Source organism: Triticum urartu, chromosome 5A (genome assembly GCF_056163025.1).
Source record: "Triticum urartu cultivar PI428250 chromosome 5A, HENAU_Tu73, whole genome shotgun sequence".
NCBI classification, from domain to species: domain Eukaryota; kingdom Viridiplantae; phylum Streptophyta; class Magnoliopsida; order Poales; family Poaceae; genus Triticum; species Triticum urartu.
Genome location: NC_141877.1, coordinates 540,798,298 through 540,816,644, shown reverse-complemented (window position 1 = coordinate 540,816,644; position 18,347 = coordinate 540,798,298). Strand labels below are relative to the sequence as shown.

The following is an 18,347-nucleotide window of genomic DNA, read 5'->3' as shown; positions in this document are numbered from 1 at the left end:
GCCGAATGTCCAGGCCTAATACCAGACAGACATCGCACCAAAGCCTAACATCTAAAGCCAGGTGTCCCATCCAAGCCACTACCTGGATTGAGTCCCACATCGATCTGGCACACTCCCAGTGAGCACCTGCAAGGGCCGTCGCCTCTATCATCCCTCGGTCCATCCTCAGAGCAGAACTGAAGCACCGACCTTGCCAGGCCTCTCTGCCATCAACGCCACCATGACGCCAGACAGCTTCCTCCTCCTGCGCGAGTCCATCTCCGCGCATCAGACGCCGAATCTCCACAGCGCCACGCCGCCAAGATCCGCCACCATCGATGTGTAAGATGAAGCACCGCTTCACCGAAGACGCCGTCCTCTGGTCCCTCGAGCCCGTGTACACCTCCAAAAATGACGCCCCCAAGGGGAAAAGGACACCAAAGAGTCGCCGTCATTCGATCTACTGATCTAGAGTTTCCCGCGGAGGTAGCAGAGAATGGCCTTGAACTTCTCCTCGGCGATGCCTTCAAGGAAGGGAACGACGCGGACAGCGTCACCATCATCGGCCTTGGCAATAGCCAATAGCAGGTTTTCACCCAGATCTGATCGAAGACCTCAATCTCTCGTGCACGGGTCGCCGCCATCCTTGCCGGGATCTGGATGATCCAGGCCGCCGCTACTAGATCTCAACAAGGAGAAGTCCCTCCAACGAGACCCACCGGCCGAGCAGGGGAGGCCGAGACCGCGCCCGCAGGACCAGATCCACGATGGATCCGTGACCGCGCCGCCGCCCTGAAGCCAACCCCTCGCGCAGCCGCCACGGCTTGGCCACCCACTCGCGCCGCCGTCTGGCCGCCGCGCCACACGACGCGCCCTCGCCGCATCAGGCAAGACTCCGCCGTGCCGTCGTATCTCGCGCTACAGCCACACGCCGGGAGGAGAAGAAGGGCCCCGCCGCCGCCGACACGCCCGGTGCGCGTTCTGACGTCGGCGAGGGGAGGAGAAGGTGTAGGAAGGCGGGCGCGGGGTGGGGGCTAGGGTTCCCCGCCGCCGCCCGCGTGGTTTTATGGGGCCTTAGCACGATGACTTTCTGACTGTTTACCATGTTTTTGGCCCGCTTCAGTGCTTGTATTCGTCGTCAAGTGGTCTATATCTGGTTGTAGTTTCTATTATTTGTTGTTCTTTTATGATTGAAAATGAATATGTCATAAGTTTTTCAAAGGAAGAAGAAGAAGAAGAATCATCGTGTAATAACCCTGAGAGGTAAATTGCCACACACAATCAGTTCCACTTCCAAACACGTCACGGTTTAAGCTTTGAATTTCGTTAAGACCCGCGTGGTAGCTACGAGGAATATGAAGAGAGTGAGACGTCCATTTCTCCCGCACACACGCTATAAATAAGCAGCAACCCGCCCCTCCGCTCCACACAAACACACCCACCATTCTTCCTCCTCGCTACTGCTTCCATCTCTCGTTGTCTGCTCAAGCGCAGACCAGATCGGATCAGATCAGATCACCCGTCGATCCTCCAACACGTGAGGAATCTATCAGTACTGAAAACTGGTATCCATCCATCCACCGGCCATGGACAGCTTGCCGAAGCGCGACGCCAACCACGTGCCGCTGAGCCCGGTCACCTTCCTGCCACGGGCAGCGGCCGTCTACGCCGACCGCACCTCCGTCGTCTGCGGCGGCACCGCCTTCACCTGGCGCCAGACGCACGACCGCTGCCTCCGCCTGTCCGCCGCGCTGCAGGCGCTCGGCGTCGCCCGGAACGACGTCGTCTCCGTGCTGGCGCCCAACACCCCCGCGCTCTACGAGATGCACTTCGCGGTGCCCATGGCTGGGGGCGTCATCAACGCCATCAACACCCGCCTCGACGCCGCCGGCGTCGCCGCCATCCTCCGCCACGCAGCGCCCAAGCTCCTGTTCGTTGACTACCAGTACATCCGCGTCGCCACCGACGCGCTGAAGAGCGTCGCCTCGTCGTCCCTGCCGCTGCTGGTCGTCATCGACGATATCGACGCGCCGACGGGCGCGCGCGTGGGCGAGCTGGAATACGAGGGTTTGGTGGCGCGCGGCGACCCGGACAGGCACCCGCCGCGCGAGGTGGTGGACGAGTGGGACGCCGTCGCGCTCAACTACACCTCCGGCACCACGTCGGCTCCCAAGGGCGTCGTGTACAGCCACCGGGGCGCCTACCTCAGCACGGTCGGGCTGCTGCTCCAGTGGGGCGTCGGCCACGAGCCGGTCTACCTCTGGTCGCTCCCCATGTTCCACTGCAACGGCTGGACCTTCACGTGGGGCATTGCGGCGCGCGGCGGCGCCAACGTCTGCGTCCGCGCGCCCACCGCCGACGCCATGTACTCCGCCATCGCCGACCACGGCGTCACCCACATGTGCGTCGCGCCCGTGCTCTTCAACGTCCTCCTCGACGCCAACCGCAACCCACTGCCCCGCGCCGTCGAGGTGCTCACAGGCGGCGCGCCACCGCCGGCAGCGCTACTGGAGCGCGTCGAGCGGCTCGGGTTCCATGTCACGCACGCCTACGGCATGACCGAGGCGACCGGCCCGGCCATGGTCTGCGAGTGGCGGGAGCGGTGGGACGCACTGCCGGCGCCGGAGCGTGCTGCGCTCAAGGCGCGGCAGGGCGTGAGCGCGATCTCCCTCGCCGGGGCCGACGTCAAGAACCTCAAGACCATGGCGAGCGTGCCCCGCGACGGCACCACGCTCGGAGAGATCGTGCTGCGAGGGAGCAGCGTGATGAAGGGGTACTACAAGAACCCGGAGGCCACGGACGCAGCGTTCCGCGGCGGGTGGTTCCTGACGGGCGACGTGGGCGTGGTGCACCCGGACGGGTACGTGGAGATCAAGGACCGGTCCAAGGACGTGATCATCTCCGGCGGCGAGAACATCAGCAGCGTGGAGGTGGAGGCGGCGCTGTACGGCCACCCGGCGGTGCAGGAGGCGGCGGTGGTCGCCATGCCGCACCCGCACTGGGGCGAGACGCCGTGCGCCTTCGTCGCGCTGAAGAAGGAGTTCGACTCCGGCGCCGGCGAGGTGAGCGAGGAGGAGCTGGTGGCCTTCTGCCGGAGCAAGATGGCGCACTTCATGGTGCCGAGGAAGGTGGTGTTCGTCGACGAGCTGCCCAAGAACGCCACGGGCAAGGTGCAAAAGCTCGCGCTGCGCGAGAGGGCGCGCGGGCTCAGGCCCAGAGATTCCGACAAGAAGAAGCCCGACCCCACCCGGCCCGCCACGTTGACCGCATTGTCTAGGCTTTGACTTCTTGGCTGCTGACGTGGCCTGAAGTAAGAGCGCTCGGCCTCCCCTGAATAAGTAGACTGAAGATAATACAGTATGTTGGTTCATTTTTTAGCAGATATGTTGGTTATTTATTTATTTTGAGCAAAATATGTTGGTTATTCTGAGTGGGTAGATAAACAAAAAATGCTCGAAAGTGCACTGTGTGTTTAACTGTTGGATGGTGTGGCAATTTTCACCGTAGCTCTGCTCTACCTAGATCTAATCAAGTCCATTGTACACGTTTCTCCTTGAGAATTGAGGGCGAAAACAAAACAATCATGGAGCTAACCAGTCCTCTATCTTCTTAAGAACAATATTTGTTGCTAATTACTCCTCTGTATGATCTAAACGCTCTTATATTTCTTTACGGAGGGAGTACAAAATAATATTTGATTTTTTTTGCAAGAAACAAAATAATATTTGATGCTAATTAAAATTCACGAAGGCTAGACCAAGGAAGTGAACCTCTGATGCGGTGATACCTTTGGGTAAGGATAGGGGAGGGAGGGGATGCCACCATCCTTACCATGAGAGATAAAGAAAAGTTGGCCTCCCTGTCGGATTTGACAGATGCACGGTCATGACATGGCAATGCTCTGACTTGACATTGTGTCCGCTCGCCACGTCAATGATAGATCTAGGAGGAGGGCAATGGGTTGAGAAAGGAGGGGGGGGGGGTGATGGGTTTGAGAAGGGAGAGCAGGACGACACGTCAAAGCGTCAAGGTCCCCCCTCCCCCCCCCCATGCATCGTCCCCGTCTTCTTTCTCCTCGATTCTTTCTTCTCCCGCACCGTGAGCAGCCGCCGCGCGCCGGAGAGAGAGAGAGAGAGAGAGAGAGAGAGAGAGAGAGAGCGGGGAGGGGGGGCTGCGGCGAGCGCCGGCGACCCTCATCATAATCCCCTCGTCGGAGATCGAAGCACCGCCCGCGCACGCGTTAGCCTCCTGCACTCGCCGTCTTCTGTCGCTAGATGTAGCACACGATCTCAGCAAAAAATGACTATATGTAGCAAAAAAGCAACGATGGTTGCAACAAAAAAATCATCATCACCGTCGTCGAGCCGGCAGCTTCTCCATGAAAAAAGGATGTAGCAAAAATCCTTGACGGATGTAGCAAAAACTACAACGGTTGTAGCAAGAAAAGTTGTCGCCGTCACGGGACTCAGCTCGGCCGTGAATGAATGTAGCAAAGAAATGAAACGGTTGTAGCAAAACAAATCACTGATAGCAGGAAAAACATATACCGGTTGCAACAAAAAAAGCAAAAAGCATCATGGTCACCATGGTCGCCGTCGAAGAAGGAGCCCGTTCCAGCAATTTTGGACGCCGGTTCAAGCAATCTCTGCGGTTGGTTGCAGCAAAATGATGCACTCGCGACATCGATTCGAGCAAATCAAGAAGCCGGTTCCAGCAAATCTCGACGCTAGTTCCAACAAATCTCTACGCCGGTTCCAACATTATCACATCACACCCTGTTGAAGCATCTGCGCACCGGTCGTGACTTTTTCGTCGGCCGGTTGCAGCTTCCACGGCCCGTTTGCAGCACGGGTTGCCGCCTCATGGCAGCACGCACGGCCGGGTGGTGCTTCCGCTCCGGCCAACGGCGGCGTCGACGCATCACGGCTTGCAGCTTTTTTACTCTCCTCCACTCACCGTGGCGACGGTCGCTGTCGAGCCGATGGCCGCGGGTGAGGGCAAGGAGGAGCAGAGATGTTGTAGCACAGGGCGGGGGACATGATTGAGGGCTGCGGCGAGCGGCGAGAGAGAGATATGTGTGTGGAAGAAGATGCATAAGAGAGAAGGGATAAGACTGGCTGTGATAAGCGGTGGGCGGTGCGTGGGCCCAATAGGCAGTGCACGAACGAGGGAGTCGACTGGCTGAAGCGTTCGGCCGGCGCGCCGAATCGCAAGTGTTTCCCAAAGAAGAAGGCAAGGACTAGAGATGAGTTGTGTGCTCACATCCAATGCTTCCCTGGGCATCTAATATTTTTTTTCCTGTAAGGACAAAACAAGACTGCACTCCCTGAGTTTACGAGTTTCTCTTTGTTTCAGAGTGTATTTTAATAATTTATCTTATAGTACAGCTTTATATTAGATCACCGACACCTATATATTTAGGACGAAGGTAGTATTAACCAAGTGCAACTAAAAAGAAAACCAGGTGGGCTCAAGACGTCCCATCCACATGATTAACCGTACGTGGGTTATCCATTCCTTCACATCTGCTTTGCAGCTATACATAGGTGTCTCTAATCTAATTAATCCACTGCGTGCGGACCGCGTGGCCGTGGCTCTTGTTTCTCTTTCTCATCAGCTCTTACTCGCCACTGGAGCAGTTGTAATTAACTAACTTGCTGCTGCTTTCCGCGTATGCAGTTGACACCACCCGCGCGCGCGTGTAACGCGAGACAGAGAACCGTTAAAAGTCATTCATGACTGCGATATGATAGTTCATGCACGTAGGTCATCAGTTATTTTCTTCATTAAATTTTTGTGCCCTTCGTAGACACGGTATATGTGTTGGATGGTTTTAGTATAACTCCGGAAATACTTGTATATAGTTGGTCCTTCAATTTTTCATCAACGACACTCCGTTTCTCTATTGCTAAGTAGCTGCAACATATTGGACGTGGACTTTTGGCTCTTTGGGAAGCATATGCTCTTTGATGAACAGTAAAATAGAAATAGATAGCAAATAACATTTAAAATTCAGAAATTCATTTGTAGATGTACATATTAGTGTAGCAAGTGTGCTTGTCATGCCATATGGAACATCAGTGCTTCGTCGATTGAAAAACAAAATTAAGTGAACATTTGGAGGTAACATTTGGCATTTGACTTATTTTTTTTTTGGCACAGGTCAAAATGTTTAAGTTTTTCCTCTGAAAATTTGCATGTATCATTTGGGTGTGACAAAGAACACATTTATTTTATTCAAAAAAAATTGACCTATGGTAATTGTAGTGAAGTTCACAGTATGTAGTGAAGTCTTGTAAGCTTGTGTAGTGAAGTTCGCAGTATGTAGTGAAGTCTTGTAAGCTTGTGTAGTGAAGTTCGCAGTATGTAGTGAAGTCTTGTAAGCTTGTGTAGTGAAGTTCGCAGTATGTAGTGAAGTCTTGTAAGCTTGTGTGGTGAAGTTCACAGTATGTAGTGACCTAACAAAAGCATGTATGCTTGTGGTAAGTGTGGTGAAGTTCACAGTAACTTTGCACATTGCACATACACCTTTTCTAAAGATTTTATTCATTTATTAGAATTAGAACGGCCTCAACCATCTATTCGCAAAAAAAAAAAAAAGAACGGGCTCAACCATCGAGTAATTAGCAACTGGGATCACATTACAATCAGAGTAGAAGCTGGTTTTCAGCTGGGGAGGCACGTCTGCAATCAACACATGATCACCAAACGCTCTGGCATCGAGAGACAGGCAGTGCTACGCGGCCCGCACGATCCTTAATTAACGATCACGCCTGCACTAGCTTGCTGAGGTGAAACGCCGATGCTCGATCTGTCTGCTGCTGTTTCGTCGCGAGAAATGGAACATGCATTGCGTGCCCGGTTCGGGCGGGAACTGGCGGCATGATCTAGCCGGAGAAGGTGGCGCGGGCCATGCACGCGGACACACAGTCAAACTAATCCGCGGCACTCCGGCGACCGCCCGACCCGTCCAGCTGCGCATGTAACGCACAGATTTGACGCATCTCATGTACTACTAGTACTACCATCAGTACTAAAGATTCGTCTGATCCTCAAGAGAAAAAAAAACTAAAGATTCGTCTAAAAGCTAAGCATAAATGGATTGGTCATCATTGTATTTTGTGCCAAATTTTGATCATAGATATAACTAAAAAATATTCATGCATGTCACCAAACATTATATCATTGAAAACTATGTTCAAATACGAATCCAATGATATAGTTTTTGTTGACATGCATTACAACTTTGTTAGTTGAATCTTTGGTCAAATTTTGGCTCAAATTATAAAGAGGACTAATAAACCAAGACGGAGGTAGTATCTAAAGATTTGTTTTTTAATAGCAGCATGATAGTCCGATCACGTGTGAGCAGAGCAGAGCAGATCGTCGTCGGAGCTAATGGATCCATGCGGAGACTCAAAGTAGCCACCGAAGAGAGAGAGAGAGAGAGAGAGAGAGAGAGAGAGAGAGAGAGAGAGAGAGCCACTCGAATAGATGGATGGAACCGACGCATCATTGTCAACTTGACGAAAAAGGGTTTCCCGCCTTTATATTAGGGACTGTCTATTTGACATTTGACTGATTTTCAATTAGACATCATTCAAATTCCCGCACCAATAAAAAGATGTCACATGTCTGTCCACAGAACACCCTGACAAACAGAAATGAGTACATGCCAAAAACAAAAAAACGGGTCGGGCTAAACCTGACCCGGTTCGCCACGGAATTACGGTGTATTCATGTGCAACATACAGTGGTGAAAACATATGATTTACACTGTACAAATGCACATAATTACACTGTTTACACTGAAATTCTTAACAATGATCCAATGTAAATAAGGGGTAATATTCAGAAAACCTGGAATTACAGTGGATAAATGCATGAAAATACAGTGTAAAGGACAAAAAGGCCTTGGAAATTACAATGTACTTATGTGCAGTGCTACTGCTGATTACAAATATTTTAATTTTGCTGTTTACTGACATTGCTCAATTTACACAAATTGCAGATCATAGCGACAAACAGACTGACAATCCCTGAAGATGTGCAGATACTTTGGACTAGGGCTGAGGCTAGAGTTGGGGCAAAGAAAAGTGGAGAAAGCAACAATCATGAAACAAATGAAGACATCCTCATCAGGCAACTGGAGATCAACATCCTGGAGCTTCTTGGAAAAAAGGGACACACGAGGAATGTTGGTACAAATGAAATGGGATTGTATAAAATCACGACCAGACTCAGGGTCACAAACAAGTGGCTCACCATCTACTGGAAGGTCAAGGATATCATGTATGCCGTACTTAGTGAGGGGGATAAACTTCTTTTTTCAACTGGAACTCAGAAGCGAGAACATCAAACCTAGATGCAAGCCACTTAACAAGCCTAAGTGGGACCTCAGTACTCACAAACCTAAGAATACAATGCATGCCACAATTCTCAATGACACCCTTATACCTAGGACACAAACCATCAACAACACCTACAAAGAATTTCCCAGAATATCTAGTGAAGGTTGAACAAACGGGGAAATCATAAAATCGTTTCTGCCTCTACAAAAAACAAAAAGGAGAAACACATTAAACCTATAGCACTACAAAAACCAGTGAGAACCCATGAGTTGGGCAACCAATAAACATGATATCAGAAAAAAAAACCACATTCCTTCTCCCAGCACAGGATAACTTCCTCTTCAGGTGTTTTACTTTCTGAAAAAAACACAAGAATCAATCACAACTAGAAAAATAGCACAAAACGATTTATATAGTACAACACGTAAAAATCAGAAGTGGAAAAGAACTGGAATACAGACATGGTTCATATAGAACTGGAATAGAGATTTGTCAAGTCCTCCAACATCACTCGTAGCCTCTCGAAAAGATAATAAACAACACAAAAATTTTAAAAACTGAAAAGAGGAGAATAATAAAAGGAGAAAATAAAGCTAAGGAATAAAGACACAAATACCTACCAAAGACATAACATTAGCACCATCTTCCGCAAAGTCATTAGGCACGAAGGGATCTTGCAAAAAATCAGCACTCTCAGTAGAAGAAGCTTCCAGAACATCCTTGTGAGAGACTTTCCGTAGCTCCCCATATATAATGAAGCTGAAAACGACAGAGGACTAAACTATTGATACTGATCCAAATTAGACCATCAAGGCAGGAAGTAGAAAAAATGGAGCAAATTACACTATACTAGTGACCAAAATTACAGAGTAATCAACGCAGTCAACAATTATACTAAAAATAACTGAAACAAATTACACACGGGGATTACAGTTGTAATATTGGTGCAGATTACACTATAGAACTTACGCAAATTACACTGAAAAGACTGGAAAATTACACTGAAAAGACTGGAAAATTACACTGTAATACTAACCCAACTTACAGAGTAATCAATGCATCAATTATACTAAAAGACTATGGGAAATTACACTATAATACTGGCACAGATTTGTTAGGGAACGTAGTAATTTCAAAAAAATTCCTACGCACACGCAAGATCATGGTGATGCATAGCAACGAGAGGGGAGAGTGTGATCTACGTACCCTTGTAGATCGACAACGGAAGCGTTTGGTTGATGTAGTCGTACGTCTCCACGGCCCGACCGATCAAGCACCGAAACTACGGCACCTCCGAGTTTTAGCACACGTTCAGCTCGATGACGATCCCCGGACTCCGATCCAGCAAAGTGTCGGGGAAGAGTTCCGCCAGCATGACGGCGTGGTGACGATCTTGATGTACTACTGTCGCAGGGCTTCGCCTAAGCACCGCTACAATATTATCGAGGACTATGGTGGCAGGGGGCTCCGCACACGGCTAAGAATATGATCACGTGGATCAACTTGTGTCTCTTGGGGTGCCCCTGCCTCCGTATATAAAGGTTCAAGAGGGGGAGGCCGGCCGGCCACCATAGGGCGCGCCAGGAGGAGTCCTACTCCCTCCGGGAGTAGGACTTCTCCCCCAATCCTAGTTGGAATAGGATTCGTGAGGTGGAAAAGAGAGAGAGAAGGAGGGGGGGCGCCGGCCCCCTCTCTCCTTGTCTTATTCGGACTAGGAGGGAGGGGGCGCGGCCCTAGCCCTGGCCGCCTCTCCTCTTCTTCCACTAAGGCCCATTAAGGCCCATTTAGCTCCCGGGGGGTTCCGGTAACCTCCCGTTACTCCGGTAAAATCCCGATTTCACCCGGAACACTTTCGATATCCAAACATAGGCTTCCAATATATCAATCTTTATGTCTCGACCATTTCGAGACTCCTCGTCATGTCCGTGATCACATCCAGGACTCTGAACAACCTTCGGTACATCAAAACGTATAAACTCATAATATAACTGTCATCGAAACCTTAAGCGTGCGGACCCTACGGGTTCGAGAACAATGTAGACATGACCGAGACATGTCTCCGGTCAATAACCAATAGCGGGACCTGGATGCCCATATTGGCTCCTACATATTCTACGAAGATCTTTATCGGTCAGACCGCATAACAACATACGTTGTTCCCTTTGTCATCGGTATGTTACTTGCCCGAGATTCGATCGTCGGTATCCAATACCTAGTTCAATCTCGTTACCGGCAAGTCTCTTTACTCGTTCCGTAATACATCATCTCGCAACTAACTCATTAGTTGCATTGCTTGCAAGGCTTAAGTGATGTGCATTACCGAGAGGGCCCAGAGATACCTCTCCGACGATCGGAGTGACAAATCCTAATCTCGAAATACGTCAACCCAACATGTACCTTTGGAGACACCTGTAGAGCACCTTTATAATCACCCAGTTACGTTGTGACGTTTGGTAGCACACAAAGTGTTCCTCCGGCACACGGGAGTTACATAATCTCATAGTCATAGGAACATGTATAAGTCATGAAGAAAGCAATAGCAACATACTAAACGATCGGGTGCTAAGCTAATGGAATGGGTCATGTCAATCAGATCATTCAACTAATGATGTGATCCCGTTAATCAAATAACAACTCTTTGTCAATGGTTAGCAAACATAACCATCTTTGATTAACGAACTAGTCAAGTAGAGGCATACTAGTGACACTCTGTTTGTCTATGTATTCACACATGTATTATGTTTCCGGTTAATACAATTCTAGCATGAATAATAAACCTTTATCATGATATAAGGAAATAAATAATAACTTTATTATTGCCTCTAGGGCATATTTCCTTCAGTCTCCCACTTGCACTAGAGTCAATAATCTAGATTACACAGTAATGATTCTAACACCCATGGAGCTTTGGTGCTGATCATGTTTTGTTCGTGGAAGAGGCTTAGTCAACGGGTCTGCTACATTTAGCTCTGTATGTATCTTGCAAATCTCTATGTCTCCCACCTGGACTAGATCCCGGATGGAATTGAAGCGTCTCTTGATGTGCTTGGTTCTCTTGTGAAATCTGGATTCCTTTGCCAAGGCAATTGCACCAGTATTGTCACAAAAGATTTTCATTGGACCCGATGCACTAGGTTATGACACCTAGATCGGATATGAACTCCTTCATCCAGACTCCTTCGTTTGCTGCTTCTAAAGCAGCTATGTACTCCGCTTCACATGTAGATCCCGCCATGACGCTTTGTTTAGAACTGCACCAACTGACAGCTCCACCGTTTAATGTAAACACGTATCCGGTTTGCGATTTAGAATCGTCCGGATCAGTGTCAAAGCTTGCATCAATGTAACCATTTACGATGAGCTCTTTGTCACCTCCATATACGAGAAACATATCCTTAGTCCTTTTCAGGTATTTCAGGATGTTCTTGACCGCTGTCCAGTGATCCACTCCTGGATTACTTTGGTACCTCCCTGCTAGACTTATAGCAAGGCACACATCAGGTCTGGTACACAGCATTGCATACATGATAGAGCCTATGGCTGAAGCATAGGGAACATCTTTCATTTCTCTCTATCTTCTGCAGTGGTCGGGCATTGAGTCTGACTCAACTTCACACCTTGTAACACAGGCAAGAACCCTTTCTTTGCTTGATCCATTTTGAACTTCTTCAAAATTTTGTCAAGGTATGTGCTTTGTGAAAGTCCAATTAAGCGTCTTGATCTATCTCTATAGATCTTTATGCCTAATATGTAAGCAGCTTCACCGAGGTCTTTCATTGAAAAACTCTTATTCAAGTATCACTTTATGCTATCCAGAAATTCTATATCATTTCCAATCAGTAATATGTCATCCACATATAATATCAGAAATGCTACAGAGCTCCCACTCACTTTCTTGTAAATACAGGCTTCTCCGAAAGTCTGTATAAAACCAAATGCTTTGATCACACTATCAAAGCCTTTATTCCAACTCCGAGAGGCTTGCACTAGTCCATAAATGGATCGCTGGAGCTTGCACACTTTGTTAGCTCCCTTTGGATCGACAAAACCTTCTGGTTGCATCATATACAACTCTTCTTCCAGAAATCCATTCAGGAATGCAGTTTTGACATCCATCTGCCAAATTTCATAATCATAAAATGCGGCAATTGCTAACATGATTCGGACAGACTTAAGCATCGCTACGGGTGAGAAGGTCTCATCGTAGTCAATCCCTTGAACTTGTCGAAAACCTTTTGCGACAAGTCGAGCTTTGTATACAATAATATTACCGTCAGCGTCAGTCTTCTTCTTGAAGATCCATTTATTCTCAATTGCTTGCCGATCATCGGGCAAGTCAACCAAAGTCCATACTTTGTTCTCATACATGGATCCCATCTTAGATTTCATGGCTTCAAGCGATTTTGCGGAATCTGGGCTCACCATCGCATCTTCATAGTTTGTAGGTTCATCATGATCTAGCAGCATGATTTCCAGAACAGGATTACCGTACCACTCTGGCGCGGATCTCACTCTGGTTGATCTACGAGGTTCAGTAGTATCTTGTCCTGAAGTTTCATGATTATTATCATTAGCTTCCTCACTTATTGGTGTAGGTGTTGTAGAAACAGTTTTCTGTGATGTACTACTTTCCAATAAGGGAGCAGGTACAGTTACCTCATCAAGTTCTAATTTCCTCCCACTCACATCTTTCAAGAGAAACTCCTTCTCCAGAAAGTTTTCGAATTTAGCAACAAAAGTCTTGCCTTCGGATCTGTGATAGAAGGTGTATCCAATAGTTTCCTTTGGATATCCTATGAAGACACATTTCTCCAATTTGGGTTCGAGCTTATCAGGTTGAAACTTTTTCACATAAGCATCGCAGCCCCAAACTTTCAGAAATGACAACTTTGGTTTCTTGCCAAACCATAGTTCATAAGGCACCGTCTCAACGGATTTCGATGGTGCCCTATTTAACGTGAATGCGGCCGTCTCTAAAGCATAACCCCAAAACGATAGCGGTAAATCAGTAAGAGACATCATAGATCGCACCATATCTAATAAAGTACGATTATGACGTTCGGACACACCATTACGCTGTGGTGTTCCGGGTGGTGTGAGTTGCGAAACTATTCCGCATTGTTTCAAATGTACACCAAACTCATAACTCAAATATTCTCCTCCACGATCAGATCGTAGAAACTTTATTTTCTTGTTACGATGATTTTCAATTTCACTCTGAAATTCTTTGAACTTTTCAAATGTTTCAGACTTATGTTTCATTAAGTAGATATACCCATATCTGCTTAAGTCATCTGTGAAGGTGAGAAAATAACGATATCCGCCACGAGCCTCAATATTCATCGGACCACATACATCTGTATGTATAATTTCCAACAAATCTGTTGCTCTCTCCATAGTACCGGAGAACGGTGTTTTAGTCATCTTGCCCATGAGGCACGGTTCGCAAGTACCAAGTGATTCATAATCAAGTGGCTCCAAAAGTCCATCAGTATGGAGTTTCTTCATGCGCTTTACACTGATATGACCTAAACGGCAGTGTCACAAATAAGTTGCACCATCATTATCAACTCTGCATCTTTTGGCTTCAACATTATGAATATGTGTATCACTACTATCGAGATTCAATAAGAATAGACCACTCTTCAAGGGTGCATGACCATAAAAGATATTACTCATATAAATAGAACAACCATTATTCTCAGATTTAAATGAATAACCGTCTCGCATCAAACAAGATCCAGATATAATGTTCATGCTTAACGCTGGCACCAAATAACAATTATTTAGGTCTAATATTAATCCCGAAGGTAGATGTAGAGGTAGCGTGCCGACCGCGATCACATCGACTTTGGAACCGTTTCCCACGCGCATCGTCACCTCGTCCTTAGCCAATCTTCGCTTAATCCGTAGTCCCTGTTTCGAGTTGCAAATATTAGCAATAGAACCAGTATCAAATACCCGGGTGCTACTGCGAGCATTAGTAAGGTACACATCAATAACATGTATATCACATATACCTTTGTTCACCTTGCCATCCTTCTTATCCGCCAAATACTTGGGGCAGTTCCGCTTCCAGTGACCAGTCTGCTTGCAGTAGAAGCACTCAGTTTCAGGCTTAGGTCCAGACTTGGGTTTCTTCTCTTGAGCAGCAACTTGCTTGCTGTTCTTTTTGAAGTTCCCCTTCTTCTTCCCTTTGCCCTTTTTCTTAAAACTAGTGGTCTTATTGACCATCAACACCTGATGCTCCTTTTTGATTTCTAGCTCCGCAGCTTTCAGCATTGCGAAGAGCTCGGGAATAGTCTTATTCATCCCTTGCATATTATAGTTCATCACGAAGCTCTTGTAGCTTAGTGGCAGTGATTGGAGAATTCTGTCAATGACGCAGTCATCTGGAAGATTAACTCCCATCTAAATCAAGTGATTATTATACCCAGACATTTTGAGTATATGCTCACTGACAGAACTGTTCTCCTCCATCTTGCAGCTATAGAACTTATTGGAGACTTCATATCTCTCAATCCGGGCATTTGCTTGAAATATTAACTTCAACTCCTGGAACATCTCATATGCTCCATGACGTTCAAAACGTCGTTGAAGTCCCGATTCTAAGCCGTAAAGCATGGCACACTGAACTATCGAGTAGTCATCAGCTTTGCTCTGCCAGACGTTCATAACATCTGGTGTTGCTCCAGCAGCAGGCCTGGCACCCAGCGGTGCTTCCAGGACGTAATTCTTCTATGCAGCAATGAGGATAATCCTCAAGTTACGGACCCAGTCCGTGTAATTGCTACCATCATTTTTCAACTTTGATTTCTCAAGGAACGCATTAAAATTCAATGGAACAACAGCACGGGCCATCTATCTACAATCAAACATACATAAGCAAGATACTATCAGGTACTAAGTTCATGATAAATTTAAGTTCAATTAATCAAATTACTTAAAGAACTCCCACTTAGATAGACATCCCTCTAATCCTCTAAGTGATCACGTGATCCAAATCAACTAAACCATGTCCGATCATCATGTGAGATGGAGTAGTTTCATTGGTGAACATCACTATGTTGATCATATCTACTATATGATTCACGCTCGACCTTTCGGTCTCTGTGTTCCGAGGCCATATCTGTATATGCTTGGCTCGTCAAGTATAACCTGAGCATTCCGCGTGTGCAACTGTTTTGCACCCGTTGTATTTGAACGTAGAGCCTATCACACCTGATCATCACGTGGTGTCTCAGCACGAAGAACTTTCGCAATGGTGCATACTCAGGGAGAACACTTCTTGATAATTTAGTGAGAGATCATCTTATAATGCTACCGTCAACCAAAGCAAGATAAGATGCATAAAAGATAAACATCACATGCAATCAATATAAGTGATATGATATGGCCATCATCATCTTGTGCCTGTGATCTCCATCTCCGAAGCACCGTCATGATCACCATCGTCACCGGCGCGACACCTTGATCTCCATCGTAGCATCGTTGTCGTCTCGCCAATCTTATGCTTCCACGACTATCGCTACCGCTTAGTGATAAAGTAAAGCATTACAGCGCGATTGCATTGCATATAATAAAGCGACAACCATATGGCTCCTGCCAGTTGCCGATAACTCGGTTACAAAACATGATCATCTCATACAATAAAATTCAGCATCATGTCTTGACCATATCACATCACAACATGCCCTACAAAAACAAGTTAGACGTCCTCTACTTTGTTGTTGCAAGTTTTACGTGGCTGCTACGGGCTTAAACAAGAACCAATCTTACCTACGCATCAAAACCACAACGATAGTTTGTCAAGTTGGTGTTGTTTTAATCTTCGCAAGGACCGGGCGTAGCCACACTCGGTTCAACTAAAGTTAGAGAAACTGTCACCCGCAAGCCACCTATGTGCAAAGCACGTCGGGAGAACCGGTCTCGCGTAAGTGTACGCGTAATGTCGGTCCGGGCCGCTTCATCCAACAATACCGCCGAACCAAAGTATGACATGCTGGTAAGCAGTATGACTTATATCGCCCACAACTCAGTTGTGTTCTACTCGTGCATATAACATCAACACATAAAACCTGGCTCTGATACCACTGTTGGGGCACGTAGTAATTTCAAAAAATTTCCTACGCACACGCAAGAACATGGTGATGCATAGCAACGAGAGGGGAGAGTGTGATCTACGTACCCTTGTAGATCGACAACGGAAGCGTTTGGTTGATGTAGTTGTACGTCTTCACGGCCCGATCGATCAAGCACCGAAACTACGGCACCTCCGAGTTTTAGCACACGTTCAGCTCGATGACGATCCCCGGACTCCGATCCAGCAAAGTGTCGGGGAAGAGTTCCGTCAGCACGACGGCGTGGTGACGATCTTGATGTACTACTGTCGCAGGGCTTCGCCTAAGCACCGCTACAATATTATCGAGGACTATGGTGGAAGGGGCGCCGCACTCGGCTAAGAATATGATCACGTGGATCAACTTGTGTATCTTGGGGTGCCCCTGCCTCCGTATATAAAGGTTCAAGAGGGGGAGGCCGGCCGACCACCATAGGGCGCGCCAGGAGGAGTCCTACTCCCTCCGGGAGTAGGACTTCTCCCCCAATCCTAGTTGGAATAGGATTCGTGAGGTGGAAAAGAGAGAGAGAGAAGGAGGGGAGGGGCGCGCGGCCCTAGCCCTGGCCGCCTCTCCTCTTCTTCCACTAAGGCCCATTTAGCTCCCGGGGGGGTTCCGGTAACCTCCCGGTACTCCGGTAAAATCCCGATTTCACCCGGAACACTTCCGATATCCAAACATAGGCTTCCAATATATCAATCTTTATGTCTCGACCATTTCGAGACTCCTCATCATGTCCATGATCACATCCGGGACTCCGAACAACCTTCGGTACATCAAAACGTATAAACTCATAATATAACTGTCATCGAAACCTTAAGTGTGCGGACCCTACGGGTTCGAGAACAATGTAGACATGACCGAGACATGTCTCCGGTCAATAACCAATAGCGGGACCTGGATGCCCATATTGGCTCCTACATATTCTATGAAGATCTTTATCGGTCAGACCGCATAACAACATACGTTGTTCCCTTTGTCATCGGTATGTTACTTGCCCGAGATTCGATCGTCGGTATCCAATACCTAGTTCAATCTCGTTACCGGCAAGTCTCTTTACTCGTTCCGTAATACATCATCTCGCAACTAACTCATTAGTTGCATTGCCTGCAAGGCTTAAGTGATGTGCATTACCGAGAGGGCCCAGAGATACCTCTCCGACGATCGGAGTGACAAATCCTAATCTCGAAATACGTCAACCCAACATGTACCTTTGGAGACACCTGTAGAGCACCTTTATAATTACCCAGTTACGTTGTGACGTTTGGTAGCACACAAAGTGTTCCTCCGGCACACGGGAGTCACATAATCTCATAGTCATAGGAACATGTATAAGTCATGAAGAAAGCAATAGCAACATACTAAACGATCGGGTGCTAAGCTAATGGAATGGGTCATGTCAATCAGATCATTCAACTAATGATGCGATCCCGTTAATCAAATAATAACTATTTGTCAATGGTTAGGAAACATAACCATCTTTGATTAACGAACTAGTCAAGTAGAGGCATACTAGTGACACTCTGTTTGTCTATGTATTCACACATGTATTATGTTTCCGGTTAATACAATTCTAGCATGAATAATAAACCTTTATCATGTTATAAGGAAATAAATAATAACTTTATTATTGCCTCTAGGGCATATCTCCTTCAAGATTACACTGTAGAACTTATACAAATTACACTGAAAAAGACTATGGAAAATTACACTCTAATACTAATCCAACTTACAGAGTAATCAATGCATCAAATTACACTCAAAGATTATGGAAAATTACAGTGTAAATACTGGTGCAAATTACACTAAAAGACTATGAAACACTGTAATACTAATCCAACTTACAAAGTAATCAATGCATCAATTACACTGAAATACTCGGAAAATTACACTGTAATAA

The 18,347-nt window shown here is 47.0% G+C and overlaps 1 pseudogene; it reads left to right on the top strand.

Annotated features, from left to right (window-relative positions):
• The first annotated feature begins 1,410 nt into the window (after positions 1 to 1,410).
• On the top strand, positions 1,411 to 3,438 carry LOC147972649 (trans-cinnamate:CoA ligase, peroxisomal pseudogene; annotated as a pseudogene).
• Positions 3,439 to 18,347: the final 14,909 nt, after the last annotated feature.